The sequence below is a fragment of the Lissotriton vulgaris genome, chromosome 5, assembly GCF_964263255.1.
Source record: "Lissotriton vulgaris chromosome 5, aLisVul1.2, whole genome shotgun sequence".
Taxonomy (NCBI): domain Eukaryota; kingdom Metazoa; phylum Chordata; class Amphibia; order Caudata; family Salamandridae; genus Lissotriton; species Lissotriton vulgaris.
The window spans coordinates 1,021,900,515-1,021,919,074 of record NC_141693.1 but is presented as its reverse complement, the minus strand read 5'-3'; the positions used below and the strand labels follow the sequence as shown (position 1 = coordinate 1,021,919,074).

At 57.3% G+C, this 18,560-nt stretch overlaps 1 protein-coding gene across 2 annotated transcripts in view; it reads right to left on the bottom strand.

Moving 5' to 3' along the window:
• ARMH3 (armadillo like helical domain containing 3) overlaps window positions 1-18,560 on the bottom strand; it is a 624,464-nt gene that overhangs the window by 546,974 nt on the left and 58,930 nt on the right. The window lies entirely within an intron of this gene.

Genomic DNA, 18,560 nt, shown 5'->3' with positions numbered 1-18,560 from the left:
AGGACAACCTAGGAGGTGGGGCGTCCCGGGAGCAGCTAACCCTGAAGACGTGGAACAGGCAGGAGAGCTCGATGAAGCGAAGAGAGGATGCGACGGAGCTACAGCGGAGGAGGAGAGCGAGACGGGAGTAACGGAGAATCCGAGGACGGAGAGCGGCGGCAAGACGGGTCCGGAGGTCGGCGGAACCAGAGAGGAGCAGAAGGCAGTGGCGGTTCCCGGGGAAGGTGAGCTGGGCGAGGCGGATGTGACCCTGTCAGCGGGTCACAGCTACAGGCAAGTTCTTACGGGTACCAGGAGGAGACTGGGGAGGTGGCTACACACTCAAGCTGTCTTCATAGGGTTGTAGAAGGGAGTGGGGAGGACAGGGAGGCAAGACAAGGGAAGAGTGAATGGTTCCCCACCTTACCTAATTCAAGCTAATAATCATAGAGCGTATGAAGCCAGGGTGAATAAACTAGGACTGGCAGCAGTAATTTTGGTTTCTTTTCTTTCATGTGAGTTTGAGGGTAACAGCCTGACTGTGAGAACCAGGTAGGGTCAGAGAAGGTACCCAACAATACAAGGGAGTCCTCTCAAGTAAGAGACCCCTTTCAACAGAACAAGAACACCTACCAGGGCAGGTGCAGAAAGAGAGGGGGAAGGTCAAAGCTGAAGAAAGAAAAGGGTGACAGGGAAAAGCTCAGCAGACCAGGAGACCCTAATGATTGCCTCTCTTTTCTTATACAGAGGGGACGGCCACCACCTCAACAGAACAAGAGCAGGAAGAGCGAGAGACAGTCAAGCCCAACCAGGACATGTCAAGATAACACCATTGATACTCCTCCCTATGTCACTCTGTACTGAATAGCTAATAAAATACCTCTTATACCCCCTTTTCAGTCGTCCGTGGTCATTGATCCGGTCACATGCATTTAAAATACCACTGCACCTTTAAATGATACACTTTGAGTAGCACCCCCTAAAGATGAGGAAAGGACACAGCACTAACTTTAGGCAAGGCAAGAAAACAAATCCAGGTGCATTTAAAATAACATACAAATTTATTAATGAGAACGGTAGGCCAAATATATCAGTAAATGCAGATTCCCAATTATTAATTAACTACAATGAACAATTAAATGAACAATCGAAATAGAATGCAGTATATACAAATAGCAAAGAGTAGAAAATATATATATTTATGGGTTAGGAACACCTCACCGATTGAATTTGCATCATCCTTGCCAACTCAAGCTGGGGAAGCCCGTCAACAGCCCAGGAAGGAGTTCAATCCGGACTCAAGTTCAGTCACCTCTACAGCAATACATCTATTCTGTGGTTAACTTCCACCTTTCCCCGAAGGTTCATAGCTTAAATATAATTACTCAACGTGAGGCAAAGCTTCTAGAAAACCTTGCCCCTTTCTCAATGGAAAAAAACGAGCTTGCTGTACCAGTCTGCGTCAAGGCCAAGACAGAGGCTGGCCAAGCTCCCGTATTTTGATTTCGAGGCAGAGTTGCACATTCTACAGATAATATCCAGTTCACTCTGGTCAGTAAAGAGCGAAAAACAAGTGAGGAGCAGAAACATGGCCTCCCCACTTTGCAGGTACGTGCGAGCAGCAAGGCAAAGGCAGAAAACAAGATGACATGAGGCCATGTCAAAGCCAATAGTAAGAACTCATAATTAACCTAAACAACTTGCAAGCACTGCTGTGCACGCAGAAACAAGGCAAAGTCAGAAAACAAAATGACATGAGACCTTGTCAAAGCTAATAGTACTGCTCTACTCCATGACAGCTCCCACTAAATGACAGCAAGATTACAAGACAGAAGAGAAGCAGGCATATGCAGGACTGTCCTACATTAAGGCTAGGGTAAAATAACACACTAAAGTCAATTAAAATTGTAGTAGTCGAAGGTCATCATAGGGTGCCAAATCACAAGAGTGCCTCTTTCACTATACCATCCCCAATTCAATGGTATCTCTTTTGGGTCTTGTCCGGTGGGCTCCATGTTTTATGGTCGACATATTTTGCCTATTTACTCAGGGCCTTTTCTGGACTGGGCAAGGGTGTGCACATTCATCAATGCCTTCCTGCCTCCATTCTCACTTAGCCGGCCTCTATGGATATCATTCTCACTGGAACGAAAGTAGACCCAACCGGTGCCTAATCTTCTGTGTGGCAACGAAAAGGTTTGGGGGGGCGTGTCACCTAAGCAGTTCAAGTAGCATCCCCACAGCAGGGTGTTCCAAAACTGAAGCTTAGCCAACTGTTTTTGTTCTTTGGTCTCGTTAACTAGATCTTCACCAGATTAACTTTTTCCAAATTCTCATTACTCAATATGGCCATAAGGTAGGTGCTTAGGAAGCATGTGCAAAGCTCAGTGATAGAGAGCAAATGTTTATAAGTAGAGTGTCGGCAAGACATTGTGTTAGTTCCGTTGTGCCATGTAACAGAAATGGTTGAGCTAACAATTGACCAATGGAATCATGAAACACTGCTTAGTCACTTCGTTTGTGAATCCCTTTTTATACAAAAAGAATGAGAGGTGATGTCTTTAAGAAAAGGCCTCTGAAAAAGGCCAGGTATGTCAAAGGGGTCAAAACCATTGGTCAATAAATTACGGCATTGATGCATAGAGGCTATATTTTTGGCTTACTTGGCAAAGCTCAGCAAAAGGAATCAATCATAAAGTAAGTGAGATGACAATCAGCCTATACTTCTAGACAAACAGAAAAACAATCATGCTAAATTTTCTTCAACCAGAAAGATTTGAAGCATATCACGGTGGGCACAAAAGAAACAAACATTAGATATACATGTACCATCTTCTGCTGCTCAGAGCCTTCTTAGGTTTCAACACCACTCTCAGAGTGCAGGTGCATCCCACTGAGCTGGTCAGCCCAATAGCTCAACTTGGAGCCAATCAATTTGATCAGCAGTTTCAAGTTGATGGCAAAATCTTTTCTTTCGCCACACTCAAGAAAGATCTCATGGCCATACAAAAGAAAGATGCAAATACACCCTAGCAGAGGGAGCATAGAGTAGCTCTTGACCACGGTACTCAAAATAACAATGAAAACCTTGAGAAGATGGCGACTGTCTGGGATGACTAAGGGGAAAAAATGGTTTTATTGGGGTTGCTTTATGTGATGCCCTTTTACGGACCTAAACTAATGAAGGGGAACTGAGAAGGGACAGAGGAAAGTAACATGGCATAAAGGAAGGAGCAGACTGCCCTAACAAGTTTGTGACTGCGGGTCTGAGGAGTCATCACAATTAGGAGAGGGATATATGTGATTTGAAAATTTACAACAAGAAGTGGGGAAGTGAGGCACTTGAGACGGAAATCCATGGATAGAGCAACTGTAGCAGAAGCCCGAAAAAGGTCATTTTCGTCACAGTACATAGAATAGGGGGAGTTCTCAAAGCCAATAGATGGCCTATGATTTGCTGATATTGGGAAGGTGCAGCCTTTAAGTGAAAAGGACTTACACAGTCTTAGCCCAGGTATACAAGTTATACTCAAGATTCACTCATTACTACACCCTGGACAAACCTCACCTGAGATTGCAGTCACCTGAACCCAAAACTAGGAGATGAACGTTAGGCAGGCATATCTTGGAAGATGCTGTAAATTCAATGATTTGATCAAGTAGACAAGTTTAACCAACTTTTGGTGACTTCAGTCTAAAGCATGCGATGCATTGAAGGCAGGGAGTAGTGGCAAAATAATAGCTAAAAACACAAACAAGTGAAAATCAATAGCGCTGAGTAAATTAGAGTGTTGGAAGGCGGTGACCCTAGGGGTCAAGACTACTCTCTTAACCACCCGAGACCCTCCTCTTCCACAATTCCTGCCGAGTCTTATCGAGGGATGGTCCTCGCCGGGGAGGACTGATCGTACACACTGTCGACACACCACACTTACGAACGGACACCACACCGTGAATCTTTATCAAGTATGAACTTTATCAAAGTAAAATAGGTAGCAATACACAGCGATCGAGGGACCGCGAAAGTCTCATGAACAAGGGAACGGGGAAGCGGGACAGTCTTAGGGGGCCAGTTGGTACGCCGCGTACCCTGCGCACAGTTCTCAATCCTCGAACTGGGGGGGTACGGGGACTGGCGATGGTACGTGCTGTCCTACTCACTTCGGTTCAAGATTGCCGTGAGGGTAGCGTCAATGGTCCAGCCGGACCAGAGGGTTCTTTAAGCCGCGACGAGGTCAGCAGGGCTTGATCGGGAGTACTCCGTAGTACTCGTGGGCAGGTGGAGCCGTGACAGCGTCAGCAGGGCTCGGTGGTTCAGTTCCGTAGCTTCGAGGATGAGCCGAGACAGCATCAGCAGGGCTCGGTGGTTCAGTTCCGTAACTTCGAGGATGAGCCGAGACAGCGTCAGCAGGGCTCGGTGGTTCAGTTCCGTAACTTCAAGGATGAGCCGCAACAGCGTCAGCAGGGCTCGGTGGTTCAGTTCCGATACTTCGAGGATGAGCCGCGACAGCGTCAGCAGGGCTCGGTGGTCCAGTCTGTTCTCCTCAAGGTCAGCCGCGATCAGATCAGCAGGGCTTTCTTGTCCAGGATACAACTGCCGGCTAGATGGGAGGCAGGCTGTCTTATAGTCCAGGAGCCCTTTGATGTCCGGACTCTCAGAGGCAGGAGGCCGGAGGTCCGAGTGCCAGGCGTCCGATTGTGTGGGCGGCTGGGTCTTTGATGCTTTTGGGCCATGCGTCCAGGGGATCCCAGACGCTCACCACGGTCTGGGGCCAACTCGCTAGGAGGCAAATAGTGCGATCGAAACCAGCCCCCAGGGATGGTTCAGAGGTGTGAGGGAGACCAGTTCCTCGGGAGGGGGCCGGAGGTGTGATGGAAGCCTTGGTTTCGGGTACTTGGTGAATCGTTCACCCCCCGGGCGGGTGTGGGCGCGCCGGACGCGCATGCCTAGCTGCAGCCAGGAGCGGCCAGGGGAAGAAGGCGGCCGGCTGGCCGGGGTGGCCAAACATGGAGTCTGATGGTCACGTGCACGGGTGCAGGCACGCAGTTTGGGGGGGTCGTCTCTGGTCCGGTGTAGGAGTCTCATAGATAGTTCTGGGTGGACGGGAATCAGTTCCATCCGTCGTTCTGGGGTCGGACGATCAGCGAGGGCCACACCACGAGGCCGGGTCCAACATGTGTCCCCTCCTGCTGAAAGACGAGGAGAACTACCCATCCTCTTGGGGGTTCTCTTCGCTGAGGCGAAAAAAGCGGGACAGGCCGTCGGCGTTGGCGTGGTCGGCACCAGGCCTGTGTTCCACAGTAAAATCCATCCCTTGGAGAGAGATGGACCAGCGTAGCAGTTTAGGGTTCTCTCCTCTCATCTGCATGAGCCACCGGAGTGGGCGGTGATCGGTCTGGACCCGGAAGTGGGTGCCGAACAGGTAGGGCCGCAGCTTCTTCAAGGTCCAGACTACTGCGAAGGCCTCTCGCTCGATGGTGCTCCATCTCCGCTCCCGGGGTAGTAGCCTCCGGCTGATAAAGGCTACTGGGTGATCAATCCCCTGGTCGACCACCTGGGAGAGCACGGCTCCAATGCCGTGTTCGGAGGCGTCGGTCTGGACCACGAACTCTCTGGAGTAATCAGGGGCCTGTAGTACTGGAGCGGTGCACATGGCCCTTTTCAGTTCCTCGAACGCCTTCTGACAGGCGGAGGTCCAACTAACCTTCTTGGGGTTTGCCTTGGTGGTTAACTCGGTGAGGGGGCCTACAATACTCCCGTAGCCCTTGATGAATCTACGGTAGTACCCTGTGAGTCCCAGGAAGGCCCGCACCTCGGTCTGGGTCGTGGGGATCTCCCAGGCATTGATAGCGTCTATCTTAGGTTGGAGGGGGGCTACGAGGCCGCTGCCGACCTGGTGCCCGAGGTATACCATGGAGCTTTGTCCTATCTGGCACTTGCTAGCTTTAATGGTGAGCCCGGCGCGGCGCAGGGCGTCCAGCACCTCCCAGAGGTGGTGCAGATGCTCGAGCCAGTGGGCACTGAACACGGCAATGTCGTTGAGATACGCCGCCCTGAAACTTTCCAACCCGGCCAGGACCTGGTTGACCAGTCGCTGGAAGGTGGCGGGGCGTTTTTCATGCCGAAGGGCATTACTCTGAAGTGGAAGTGGCCATCCAGAGTGGAGAAAGCAGACCTTTCTTGGGCCCTCTCCGTGAGGCCGATCTGCCAGTAGCCACTGGTGAGATCGAAGGTACTGAGGTACTGAGCCGACCCTAGGCGGTCAATGAGTTAGTCGGCTCGGGGTATGTGGTGTGCATCGGTTCGGGTGACTGCGTTGAGTCCGCGGTAGTCTACGCAGAACCTTAGCTCGGGAACAGCACCGGGGGCGGCCGCCTTCGGAACCAGGACCACGGGGCTAGCCCATGGGCTGTTGGAGGCTTCTACCACTCCCAGGGCCAACATCTTGTCAACTTCGGCCTTGATGCAGGCTCGAACTCGGTCAGGGACTCGGTAGGCTCTGTGCCGTACCGGAGGACTGTCCCCGGTGTCCACGTCGTGGACGCACCAACTGGTGACGCCGGGGGTGAGGGAGAAGAGGTCTGAGAATTGTTCCAACAATTGGTGACATTCTTCACGCTGCACGGGGGTGAGGGAGGAGGAGAGACTCACTCCCTCTACGGAGCCATCTTGGTCCTTCGCACACAGGAGATCCGGTAGAGGGTCCGTTTCCTCTTCCTCTCCGTCGTCGGTGGCAAGGAGTAATCCCAACTCAGGACGTACAAAGTGGTGTTTGAGCCGATTCACGTGTAGAACCTTCAGGGCATTCCTGGCCGATTTCGTATCAACGAGGTATGTGACCTGGCTCTTGCGCTCTATCACCTTAAAGGGTCCAGTCCACTTGTCCAGAAGGGCACAAGGTTCTACTGGGGACATGACCCAAACCTGTTGGCCGGGCTGAAACTCGACCAGAGTGGCATTCTGGTCGTACCAGCGTTTCATCTCCTCTTGGCTGGCCTCCAGGTTGGCCTCGGCCAGCTCGCGAAATTTCCGCGTCTGGTTCCGGAGCGCCAGGACGTAGGAGAACACATCGGGGGGGTGCTCGGGGGGATGGTCTCCCAGCCTTCCTTGACCAGGCTGAGGGGACCCCGGACGGGGTGCCCATAGAGCAGCTCGAAAGGGCTGAACCCCAAGGATTTCTGGGGAACTTCTCGGTATGCGAACAGGAGGCAGGGCAGGAGGACGTCCCACTTGCGTCGCAAGGGCTCCTCGAGACCCATGATCATTCCTTTCAGGGTGCGGTTGAACCGCTCAACCAGGCCGTTACCCTGTGGATGGTATGGGGTGGTAAACCTGTACGACACCCCACATTGTTGCCAAAGGGACTTCATGTACCGGGAAATAAAGTTTGTGCCTCGGTCGCTCACCACTTCCCGCGGGAATCCCACCCGGGAGAAGATCCCCATGAGGGCCCGGCCCACGACCGGGGCCGTCACTGTCCGGAGGGGGATGGCTTCGGGGTATCGGGTGGCGTGATCAACCAAGACAAGAATGAACCTGTGACCTAAGGAGGTCCGGGGGTCCAGAGGTCCGACAATGTCGATGCCTACCCTCTCAAAGGGGGTACTGACAACTGGAAAGGGCTGGAGGGGAGCCTTGCGCTTACCTCCGCTCTTGCCGCTAGCCTGACACATGGGGCAGGACTTACAGTGGTGTTCCACATCGGCCCGCATGCGGGGCCAGTAGAAATGGGTCACTAGTCGTTGATAGGTTTTATCTTGGCCCAAGTGTCCCGCCAGGGGCACATCGTGGGCCAGGTTGAGGAGGAGGCCGCGGAAACGTAGGGGTACCACCAGCACTCGGGCTGACCCTAGTTCGGCGGTCTTCTGTTCGCTGTAAAGTAGGCCGTTTTCCCAGTAAAGGTAGTGGGAACCGGACTGGTCTCCGGTGGCCTGGGCTGCGGCCTGTTGCCGAAGCCCCTCAAGGGCAGGGCAGGAGGTCTGCTCCTGGCAGAACTCTTCTCGGGATGGTCCTCCTTCTTGGCGCCACTGGGCCAACTCGGGGATATCTGTTAGGGTGGGGACCGGATCGACGGTAGGTTCGAGGGGACCTCCGTCGAATTCGCTTCCTTCGTTGGGGGGCTGGTCGAGGACCGTGGGGCGCTCGCCTCCCGCGGGGGCATCAGGGGCTGCACTGGGGAACTCTGACTCTTCGTTCCCGGGGTTGGTCATTCTGGCGGTCATGGCTCGGGTGCTCACACAGCCCCAGTGGGGCAGACCCAACATCTCTAGATGGGTCCTCCTTTCTACATCCTTCCACTTCGAGCTCTCTAGGTCATTCCCCAGGAGGCAGTCCACGGGCATGTCCGTGCGGACCGCTACCCGTAGATCGCCCGAGACTCCCTCCCACTCAAACGGAACCTGTGCTATTTTGCAGGTGCGGACGGAGTTGTCGGCTGCTATCACTCTGCAGGAGGCGTGAGGGATGATCAGGGACTCAGGGACTAGCGTGTATCTGACGGACGTGATGCTGGCTCCTGTGTCTCTAAGGGCTCCAATGCTGCGCCCGTTAACCTTAACTGTCTGGCTATACTTTTCTGTGTTGTCGGGCAAGTAATCTCCCGGGACCATCTCGCAATTCCCCAGGGAGGCTAAGATCATGGCGGCGGGCTCCCACTCCCCCTGCTCTTATAGTTCTTCCTCTTCTAGGGCTACCGAAGATATCTGTCTGGTGGAGGGGCCAGTCGAAGTGGATTTCTGGGACATGGGGCATTGGGGATCACCGGCATAGTGCCCAGGTTGCTGACACTTGAAGCACGCTGTGCTGGGGCGGAGCCCCGGGGGACCTACGCTCGGGGCTGCTCTCGTAGAGTGAGGAGAACGGGGGGCCTGGTTTCTGGGGGGGCTACGCTGGGGCCCTGACTGAGATCCTTGCTGTTTACCTCGACCTCCCCCACCCCGCTGGCAGGAAGATCCTTGGTCGTTCCGTGGGTGGTCTCCCCCGGGCCCCTTCTGGACTCGAGTGGCCACCCAGCGATCGGCTTCGACAGCCAGTTTTCGGGGATTGGCGAGCTTGCTGTCCAGATGATGCTGTCTTAGTTCCACAAAGCAATTCGCGGACAGGTGCTCGTAAGCGATTAGGTCGACTAGGCCTTCGAAAGTGGTCACATTGCTGCCCTTGATCCACCCATCTAAGGCCCGGGTGTAGTAGTTCACATAGTCCCCCCATGTGGTGCCAGGAATCTTGCACTCCCTAAACCGTTGGCGATACATTTCTGGCGTTAGGCCGTAGCGGAATAGGAGAGCGTCTTTCATGTGGGGGTAGGCGTTCATGTGTGCGGTCGGTAGGTCCAGCAGGGTGTCTCGTCCCTCGCTGAGGAAGCGGCCCCACAGGCCGGCCCCCCAGTCCTTCTCGGGGACCCGGTGGGCCGACATGACGACCTCATAGGCCTTGAACCACTGCTGGATGTCGTCTCCTTTGTAAAACTCCTTCACGACGTCTTTGGGGATGTGCACCTTCGTTTCTCGGGGAACCACCTGTTCTCCGAGTCCCGGTGGTCCGGGTGCCTCCGCTCTGGCTTTCAACTCTAGTTCTTTGATGCTGCGCTCATGCTCGTGCTGGAGTTTCCGGCCTTCATGCTCCCTCTGGAGCTTCTTCTCTTCTAGCTCTCCCTGAAGCCGCAATTGCTCGATTGCCAACTTTTTCTCTGCCAGTTTGAGCTCGCCCGCCAATTTGAGGCGCGCCAGTTCTAGTTCCTGGCTTCGGTCACATTCTCGGTCGGCCATCTCTTCTGACGACCGATCCCTCCCGGTTGCTGGGCTCCGGGTTGGTTGCTGGTTTCTTTCACTGGCCGGTGTACTGGGTTCAGTCTGTGGTCTCCCTCCCTCGTTGTCTTCGGTCGGGGGAAGGGATGCTCCGGACTCTACCCAAGCGGTTAGCGCTTTCTGGAAATCCTCCTTAGTACTTAGTCTGGTACTCGCGATACTTAGTTCTTTGCAGAACTGTTTTAGCTCTCTATGGGTGTAGTCTTCCAATAGGTCTTTATTGAATGTCGTCTTCTCACCGGATTCTGTGGACGACATTATTGCTCTTCTTTTCTCGTGCGTTTGCTGCGTGTGGGTTCAGGTAGTGTGTGAGTGGTACAATCTCCAGACGTAGGTTTGTATCGCGTCGCTGCCACCAATGTTGGAAGGCGGGGACCCCAGGGGTCAAGACTACTCTCTTTTTTTTGTAAATATCTTTTTATTGCAGCAATGATAGATAAGTATACAGTACAATTTATGCCATTCCCCTTGATGCTCAGTGTGAGCTCCGCTCCCACTCCCCAGTATCACACAGCCATTCAGCTCGCACCCCGGAGGTCGAGCGGCAAAGTCGCAGGTACATAGGAAACTGCGCTGGAGCATTCTGTGCGTGGCTACAGCCAACAAGTGGATGGGAAACGGCAATGCTGCTTTTCGGACCTAACCCTCCCTCTCCCCTGTCCCAAGTCCAGTTGAAGCCAAGAGTTTCTGTGCAACTCCCGTGAACATACCCCCCTCCCCTTCCCCTAAACCCCCTCAACTTTTCCTACCCCGCCATCCCCGTCCAGGATTCCCCCCCCCCAACTCTCCCTGCCCCCTACCCAGCCCCCCCACCCCCCCAGGCGTGCCAGAGTATCACCTAATTGAACTCTCAACCTTGTCACCAAGATCAGACCCGAAGCATGGTACCAGGATTCGTCTGCAATCATCCGTAAAACATCTCGATGGAACGCAAGGGCAGTGCAATAGCCGAGCGGGACTATGCCGCCCCCCCGTCAGGCGGGCGTCCCTCTGGAGCCGGGCTATGTACCGGGGATTCCTCCTCCTCCTCGTCCAGGAGCGTGAGATCTAGGACCAGCCCCTCCCACGCCCTGGCTCTCTCCAGTGCCATGTCATTGTCTATCCTGAGCGCAGCTCGCAGGCGAAGCTCACCCTCACATCTAGCCCATTTAAGCAGTTCAGCCTTCCAGCGCTCTACTACGGGGCCCCGGGACGCCTTCTACTGGGACGTAATGGCCCGCTTCGCCAGGAGAAGCCCCAAGTCCAGGAACTTGCTAGTGACTTTGTTCTTTGATGTGTGTGGGAACCAATGTAGTATGCAATGTGCCATGGTGAGTTGCAGGTCCCTCTCCGTCACCTCCCTCAGGACCTCCACCACCTCCCCCCAGAAGGGCCCCAGCTCGGGACAGGACCAGAACATGTGTCGGAAATCTGCGGGATCCGCCGGGCAGCGCGGGCAGGACGCTGGGTGAGCCGGGAAGTACTTATGTAATTTATCAGGGGTCAGATACGCCCTATGTAGGACATAAAAGTGCACCAGCTGGAACCTTGCGTTGCGCGTGCCGTTCCGGGCCCCCTCCAGTATACCATTCCAGGCCTCTTCGGGGATCTCAGTCGCCAGATCGGCCTCCCATTTCGTCTTCAGGGTCAGCAGCGGAGCGGTGGATTCCGAGACCATGCGTCGAGTCAGGCACGTGACCGCTTTGACCGTCCCTGCCATCATCACGACGTACTGACATCCCAGGGACAATGGTGGCTCCGAAATGCCCGCCCCCCAGTGTTTGCGGATCGCCGCCGTTAAAGCCGCATGAAGAAGGAAGTCCCCACCCGCCAGTTCGAAGCGGTCCTGCAGGAGGTCGAAGGGCAACATCACTCCATTTTCGTACAGGTCACCTATGGATGACAGCCCCTGCTGGTCCCAGCCGCTCAGCCCGCGCCACGAGCCTCCATGCGGAAGCGCCCCGCAGAGTCTAAGCGGGATCTCTGGTGCGTAAGGAACCGTAACACCGCATCTCCGGCGATATCTGTTCCAGCATTTCCGGGCCGTCGCAAACTCCTGGGTGAGGTGGAAATCCCCCATCGGAAGTCCCAGGACAATCCGGGACAACACATGGACCGGACCCGCCGGTTCTCCTGCTCCATCCTCCCCCCTCCTGGCCCGAGCCACCCATTGTGTCAGCCATTGCAGCTGCGCCGCTAAGTAGTAGAGCTCGTAGTCCGGCACCGCTAGACCTCCTTCCGCCCTAGGGCGGAGAAGCGTGGCATGGGCCACCCTGCGCCTTCCCGTCCCCCACAGGAAGCCGATGACCATCGATCGCAGCCGCCGAAAGTAGCTCGCCGGGATCCAGATCGGGAGGGTCCCGAAGAAGTAAAGCAGCCGCGGGAGGGTTACCATCTTGAGCAACGCCACCCTGCCCATGAGCGACAGTGGGAGCGTGCCCCAAAAGTCGAAATTCTCTCTAGTGTCGCCGTACCGATATTACCCTCAAGAATATCGGCTCTGTCATGGAAGATCGAGGTGCCAAGGTATCGCAGGCTCCTCTCTTCCCAGGTCACTCCCTCTGTAGTTTGCGGGCATGTCCTCCGTGGGCGGGCCGGGAATAGGTGGGACTTCTCCCAGTTCACTCGGAGGCCCGAGATTCTACCCAGCGATTGCAGGAGGGCCTTAGCTCCTCGCAGGGAGTCCGTCGAATCCGCCAGGAACATCAGCAGATCATCTGCGTATAGTGCGATGTGGTGGTCTTGACCATAGACGTCCAGGCCCCGATACGCCTGCCCCAGCCGGGCCCGAGCCGCCAGCGGCTCGACGGCCAAGGCAAACAGCAGGGGGGAAAGAGGGCAACCCTGACGGGTGCCCCTGCCCACTCCGCACATCTCAGAGATGATCCTCCCCGTCCTGACCCTTGCCGTCGCGTTCGTATAGAGCAGCCTCGTCCAATCTACGAAGCCTTCGCCCAGGCCCAGCGCTCGCAACACATGGAAGAGATACGGCCATTCCAGGCTGTCGAAGGCCTTCTCCATGTCGACAGCAAACACCACTGCCTCATCCCCGTCGTAAGTGTCGGCCTCTAGTATGTGCAGGAGTCGCCGCACGTTAAGCGCTGTATTGCGGGCCGGGATGAAGCCCGATTGGTCCGCATGTACCAGCATGGGCATGTGAGGGAGCAAACGCGTCGCCAAGATCTTGCTCAGAATCTTATAGTCCAGGTTGAGCATGGACAGTGGGCGATACGCTGACCTGTCCCATGGCTGCTTACCCGGCTTCAGTAGGGGGACTATCAGCGCCTCTCTCGTGGACGCCGGGAGGCAGCCTAGCCGCCTCGACTCGTTGTAAACGCACGTCAGCCGGGGCGCTAGGAGATCCGTGTAGGTGAGGTAGAATTCCGTCGGGAATCCATCGGTGCCCGGCGTCTTATTTCTTGCCATGCTTTTGATGGCAACCCGTACCTCCCTCTCCTCAATCTTGTCCCCAAGTCGCTTTGCGATCCCCTCCTCCAACACCGGTAGGTCAAGACCCTCCAGAAAGGCCCTAAACTCCTCCGCCGACGGGAGGACCCTGCTGCGGTAGAGCTCTGTGTAGTAGTCATAAAACAATGCGTTAATTCCCTGTTGATCGAACCTCGCCGCCCCCGCCTGGTCTCGGAGCTCAAGAATGACCGAGCTTCGACGGGACGGGTTGGCCAGCCAGGCCAGGAGAGCCCCCGATTTGTCGCGTTCCGAGTGCGCTCGCGTGAGGTAGGCCTTGTAGTCAAAGCATCGGAGACGCTCCACTGTCGCCGCCACCGCCTCTCGTGCCCCTAGCAGGGCCTCGTGAGTGTCCGGCCGCTCAGGTCTCGCCCTCTCTAGTCTCCGCAGGGTCTCGTCCTCTTTCTCGATGTCTTCCAGTAGCGTTCTCCGCACTCCCGAAGCCGTTGCAATGCACTGGCCCCGAAGTACCGATTTGAAGGCGTCCCATTCCGTCGCGACTGACCCCGCCGTACCCGCGTTCTCCTGGAAATATGCCTCAATGCCCGAGGCAATCGTGGCACGGAAGAGCTGATCGTCCAGTGCCTCAGGGCGGAGCTTCCAAGCCGGGATCCTCGGGCGGAGCTGCGACCAGCGCAGCCGCATGAGGAGCGGGTTGTGGTCCGAGATCGAGCGCGTGAGATACTCACTGTGGCACACCTCCGCGTACACGTCTTGCGAGCATAGGAAGGCGTCAATGCGGACATGTAGTTCGTGGAGAGCGGAGAAGAAGGAGTAGTCCCTGTCCGACGGATGGTTAGCCCTCCAGGAGTCAACCAGTCCCCACCGGCGCTGCCAGGCCGAGCGCGCGAGTGCAAGTTTACCAGCTGGTGCATTCGGGAGGGGAGGGTGGGATCTATCCAGGTTAACGTCTGCCACGCTGTTAAAGTCGCCGCCCAGGAGCAAGGGTTCCACCAGAAACTGAGCTAGTTTATTGGACAGTTGTGCGAGGAATGCAGGTTGGTCCACATTTGGGGCGTATATGCAACCCAGGTTAAGGTCCCTCCCGTCCAGCTTGCCGCGCACCATTATGTATCTCCCCTCTGGGTCAATCACCTGTTGTGTGCATTGGTAGGGAATCCCCGCCCGCACCCAGATGGCCACCCCCCTAGCATAAGCGGAGTAGCCGGTGTGAAAGACCTGCCCCCTCCAGCGCCGCTGCAGTGCCCTCCCTTCTTTGTCCAGCAGATGGGTTTCCTGAAGGAAGGCAATGTGTATGCCCCGCCTGACCAGATATGAGTGGATCTTATGACGCCTGTGCATCGAGTGCATCCCCCTTACGTTCCATGTGAGACATCTATAGCCTAAGTCGGATCCCATGGCGAAGTCTGCCAAGCCCCATCCACTCCACTCACTCTCCCGGCAACCCCCCCAGCACGCCTAGGTCCCCCCCCGTCCACCCCCCAACCTGCACAATCAAACTACCCCAACTCCCACACCCCTGGACAGACAACCAACGTGGAAACCCCATCCAAACTCAAGAATCAAAGAGCGTATCACTACATAGTAGGGCTGGAGTGGCAGCGATGCCGGCTCCAGACAGGTCCGAAGCCCCCCGCCCCCGCCCCACTACCCCTAACAACAATCAGGAGAGGCCCCCCGACTCACCCCGTCCCCCACGGTGCCAGTGCGAAGTCCCGGGGGGGCATCCGCATCCCACTGCAGAGCGTCCAGAAGCGGTCCCCCCCCCCACCTGCATGTCCCATTATCTTACTTGTGCGGCCAAGGTCTCACGATCCGTCTCAGCCAAGGATACCTTCCGCTGTCTGGGGGGTCACCACCGGCAGGTCCGTCTCAGAATGTTCGTGCTCACTGCTGGAGCCAGGGCTGAGAGTGCTGTCCTTCGACTGCTCAGATGCACTGCTGGAGGGGCTGGCGTCCCCCTGGCTGATGGCCGCCACCGCTTGCACCGCCTTGGCTCGCTCCTGCTGCCAGCCCGTTGGGGAGCCAGATCGTCGCGTCGGTGTCCCTTCCGCGGAGTGTCTCCTGGGGGGGGTCTGCGGCGTGGGGCCCGCGCCCGGTTCCCCTCTCGCGTCCAACCAACTCCAAGCTTCCTGCGGCGTCAGGAAAAAGTGAGTGCGATCCCCATCGACCACCCGCAGCCGCGCCGGGAACAGCATAGCGTAGGGCAGGTGCAGTGATCTCAATTTTCGTTTGAGCGCCAGGAAGGAGGCACGCTGCTTCTGCACATCTCTGGTGAAGTCCGGAAAGACCATGACCCTGCTGTTGTCTATTCTCAGGTCCGGGATTTCCCTCACCCTCCGCAGTATATGGTCTCTGTCTCTGAAGTGCAGCAGCCGCAGCACAATCGGGCGCGGAGGCACCCCCGGTTTGGGGGGACGCGCAGGGACCCTGTGTGCGCGCTCAATGGCAAAGAACGGCGAGAGTCCCTCCGGGGCCACCTCGGATCGTAGCCAGCCCTCCAGGTAGGTGACCGCATCCCGCCCCTCTGCGTTCTCAGGGACCCCCACCAGGCGGAGGTTATTGCGCCGAGAGCGTCCTTCACTGTCCTCTGCTCGGAGCTCCAGGACCCGCACCTTCTGGGCCATTACCGCCAATGACGTTTTGAGCTCCGCCACGTCCCCTGGCAAGGTTTTCAGGGCCACCTCTGAGGTCGTCACCTGCTCCTTCAGTTTCCTGTGGTCGTCCTTCAACAGGCTTAGGTCCGACCCTATGGTGTCCATGCGCTTCTCAAGTGCCTCCCGCGACGCCACAATCGCCTGCATTATGTCCCCCAGGGAGGGATCCCGTGGGCGGGTCGAGCTCCCGGCCCCTTCCCTCGGCGGGTCGTCCTCGGCGAGGTGCCCCGGGTCATCCTGCCTCAGGGCCTCGAAGCCTTTCTTCCTGCTGTTGCCCCGCACCATCCTGGCGGTCAGTGATCGTCAAGCGCCCCTGCGGTGGCCACCGATGTTCCCCCTCTCTCCGTCCTTGGTCCGCCTCCGGTCCGCCGTGCCTTCCGACCACTGGGCCTGCGTCTCGTGGGGTCCAGTTCAAGGGCCAGTCTCCGCCGGCGTCGTGTGGCACCAGTGCCCCTGGTCCGGGCACCTAGAAGGCTAAGGCAGGGTAGTCACCGATGAGAACCTGGTCCGCTGTGCTCGGACGCCCCCGGTCAGGCAGGCACCTCTTCCCGCCCGGAGCTTCAGGGACTCATGGGGGTGGGGAGTCAGCACCTCGTCTCCTGTTCCCCTCTTCGTCCCCCTTGTGCGCGTGCTGCCAATCCACAGTGGCACAGGCTCCCTGGCAAGGCCGTCACCGGGATATCAGGACAGGTGCCCCTCGTAGGTCCAGGCCTCCACTCGGCCCCCACAGCTCCGCAGACAGCCACCCAGCCCAGGTAGGCACCTCGTGGCAGGGGGGGGGGAAGGGCAGTCAGTCCCTCAAACCCCGCTCTCCCTGACGGCCAGTGTCCTCGCGCACCCCCCAACGCCACCACCAGGAGGTTGGGTCGTGTGTTGTGCGCTGGTCCAGCGGTCCACGCAGCACCAGGGGCTCTGTCGCCGGCCGCCAACGCGGTCACTCGGTCTCCGCCGGCGCCATTTTAGGGTCAGGCATGGCCGCCGACTCCCGTCCTTCAGCGGCACCCGCGAGTGTGCCAGCCAGGTCCCCTCACCTTTGTCCGGTCTCCGGGGGTTCTCCGCCGGCCAGCGGTCAGTCGTCACCGCGTCAGGGGGTCCTTCCTCGCCTCCTGGAGTCAGCCGCCAGGCACTTCAGGGCAGGACGGCGGCCGCCATTTTGGGCGCTCTCCTCTCCGGGAGCCGCGCTCGAATCATTAAGTCCAGGGGGGGTGTACACAGGGGCCCCCAGTCCTCCAAACTCACCCTGCGTGCCCCCGTTGCCCTCCTATGTACTTTTGAGGGGTCTGGGTGCGAGCCGGGGTTCAGGATATGCGGTGGTGCGAGGCGGGCACGGAGGAGCTCCGGAGTCCCGCTTCCACCTACATCGGCGCCTTAGCCACCTCAAGACTACTCTCTTAACCACCCGAGACCCTCCGCTTCCACAATTCCTGCCGAGTCTTATCGAGGGATGGTCCTCGCCGGGGAGGACTGATCGTACACACTGTCGACACACCACACTTACGAACGGACACCACACCGTGAATCTTTATCAAGTATGAACTTTATCAAAGTAAAATAGGTAGCAATACCAAGCGATCGAGGGATCGCAAAAGTCTCATGAACAAGGGAACGGGGAAGCGGGACAGTCTTAGGGGGCCAGTTGGTACGCCGCGTACCCTGCGCACAGTTCTCAATCCTCGAACTGGGGGGTACGGGGACTGGCGATGGTACGTGCTGTCCTACTCACTTCGGTTCAAGATTGTCGTGAGGGTAGCGTCGATGGTCCAGCCGGACCAGAGGGTTATTTAAGCCGCGACGAGGTCAGCAGGGCTTGATCGGGAGTACTCCGTAGTACTTGTGGGCAGGTGGAGCCGTGACAGCGTCAGCAGGGCTCGGTGGCTCAGTTCCGTAGCTTCGAGGATGAGCAGCGACAGCATCAGCAGGGCTCGGTGGTTCAGTTCCGTAACTTCGAGGATGAGCCGCGACAGCGTCAGCAGGGCCCGGTGGTTCAGTTCCGTAACTTCGAGGATGAGCCGCGACAGCGTCAGCAGGGCTCGGTGGTCCAGAGTCTGTTCTCCTCAAGGTCAGCCGCGATCAGATCATCAGGGCTTTCTTGTCCAGGATACAACTGCCGGCTAGATGGGAGGCAGGCTGTCTTATAGTCCAGGAGCCCTTTGATGTCCGGACTCTCAGAGGCAGGAGGCCGGAGGTCCGAGGGCCAGGCGTCCGATTGTCTGGGCGGTGGGTCTTTGATGCTTTTGGGCCATGCGTCCAGGGGATCCCAGACGCTCACCACGGTCTGGGGCCAACTCGCTAGGAGGCAAATAGTGCGATCGAAACCAGCCCCCAGCGATGGTTCAGAGGTGTGAGGGAGACCAGTTCCTCAGGAGGGGGCCGGAGGTGTGATGGAAGCCTTGGTTTCGGGTACTTGGTGAATCGTTCACCCCCCGGGCGGGTGTGGGCGCGCCGGACACGCACGCCTAGCTGCAGCCAGGAGTGGCCAGGGGCTGCCGAAAGGGAAGAAGGCGGCCGGCTGGCCGGGGAGGGCAAACATGGAGTCTGATGGTCACGTGCACGGGTGCAGGCACGCGGTTTGGGGGTCGTCTCAGGTCCGGTGTAGGAGTCTCATAGATAGATCTGGGTGGACGGGAATCATTTCCATCCGTCGTTCTGGGGTCGGGGGGATCAGCGAGGGCCACGCCACGAGGCCGGGTCCAACATAGAGAAACAGGTTTATGG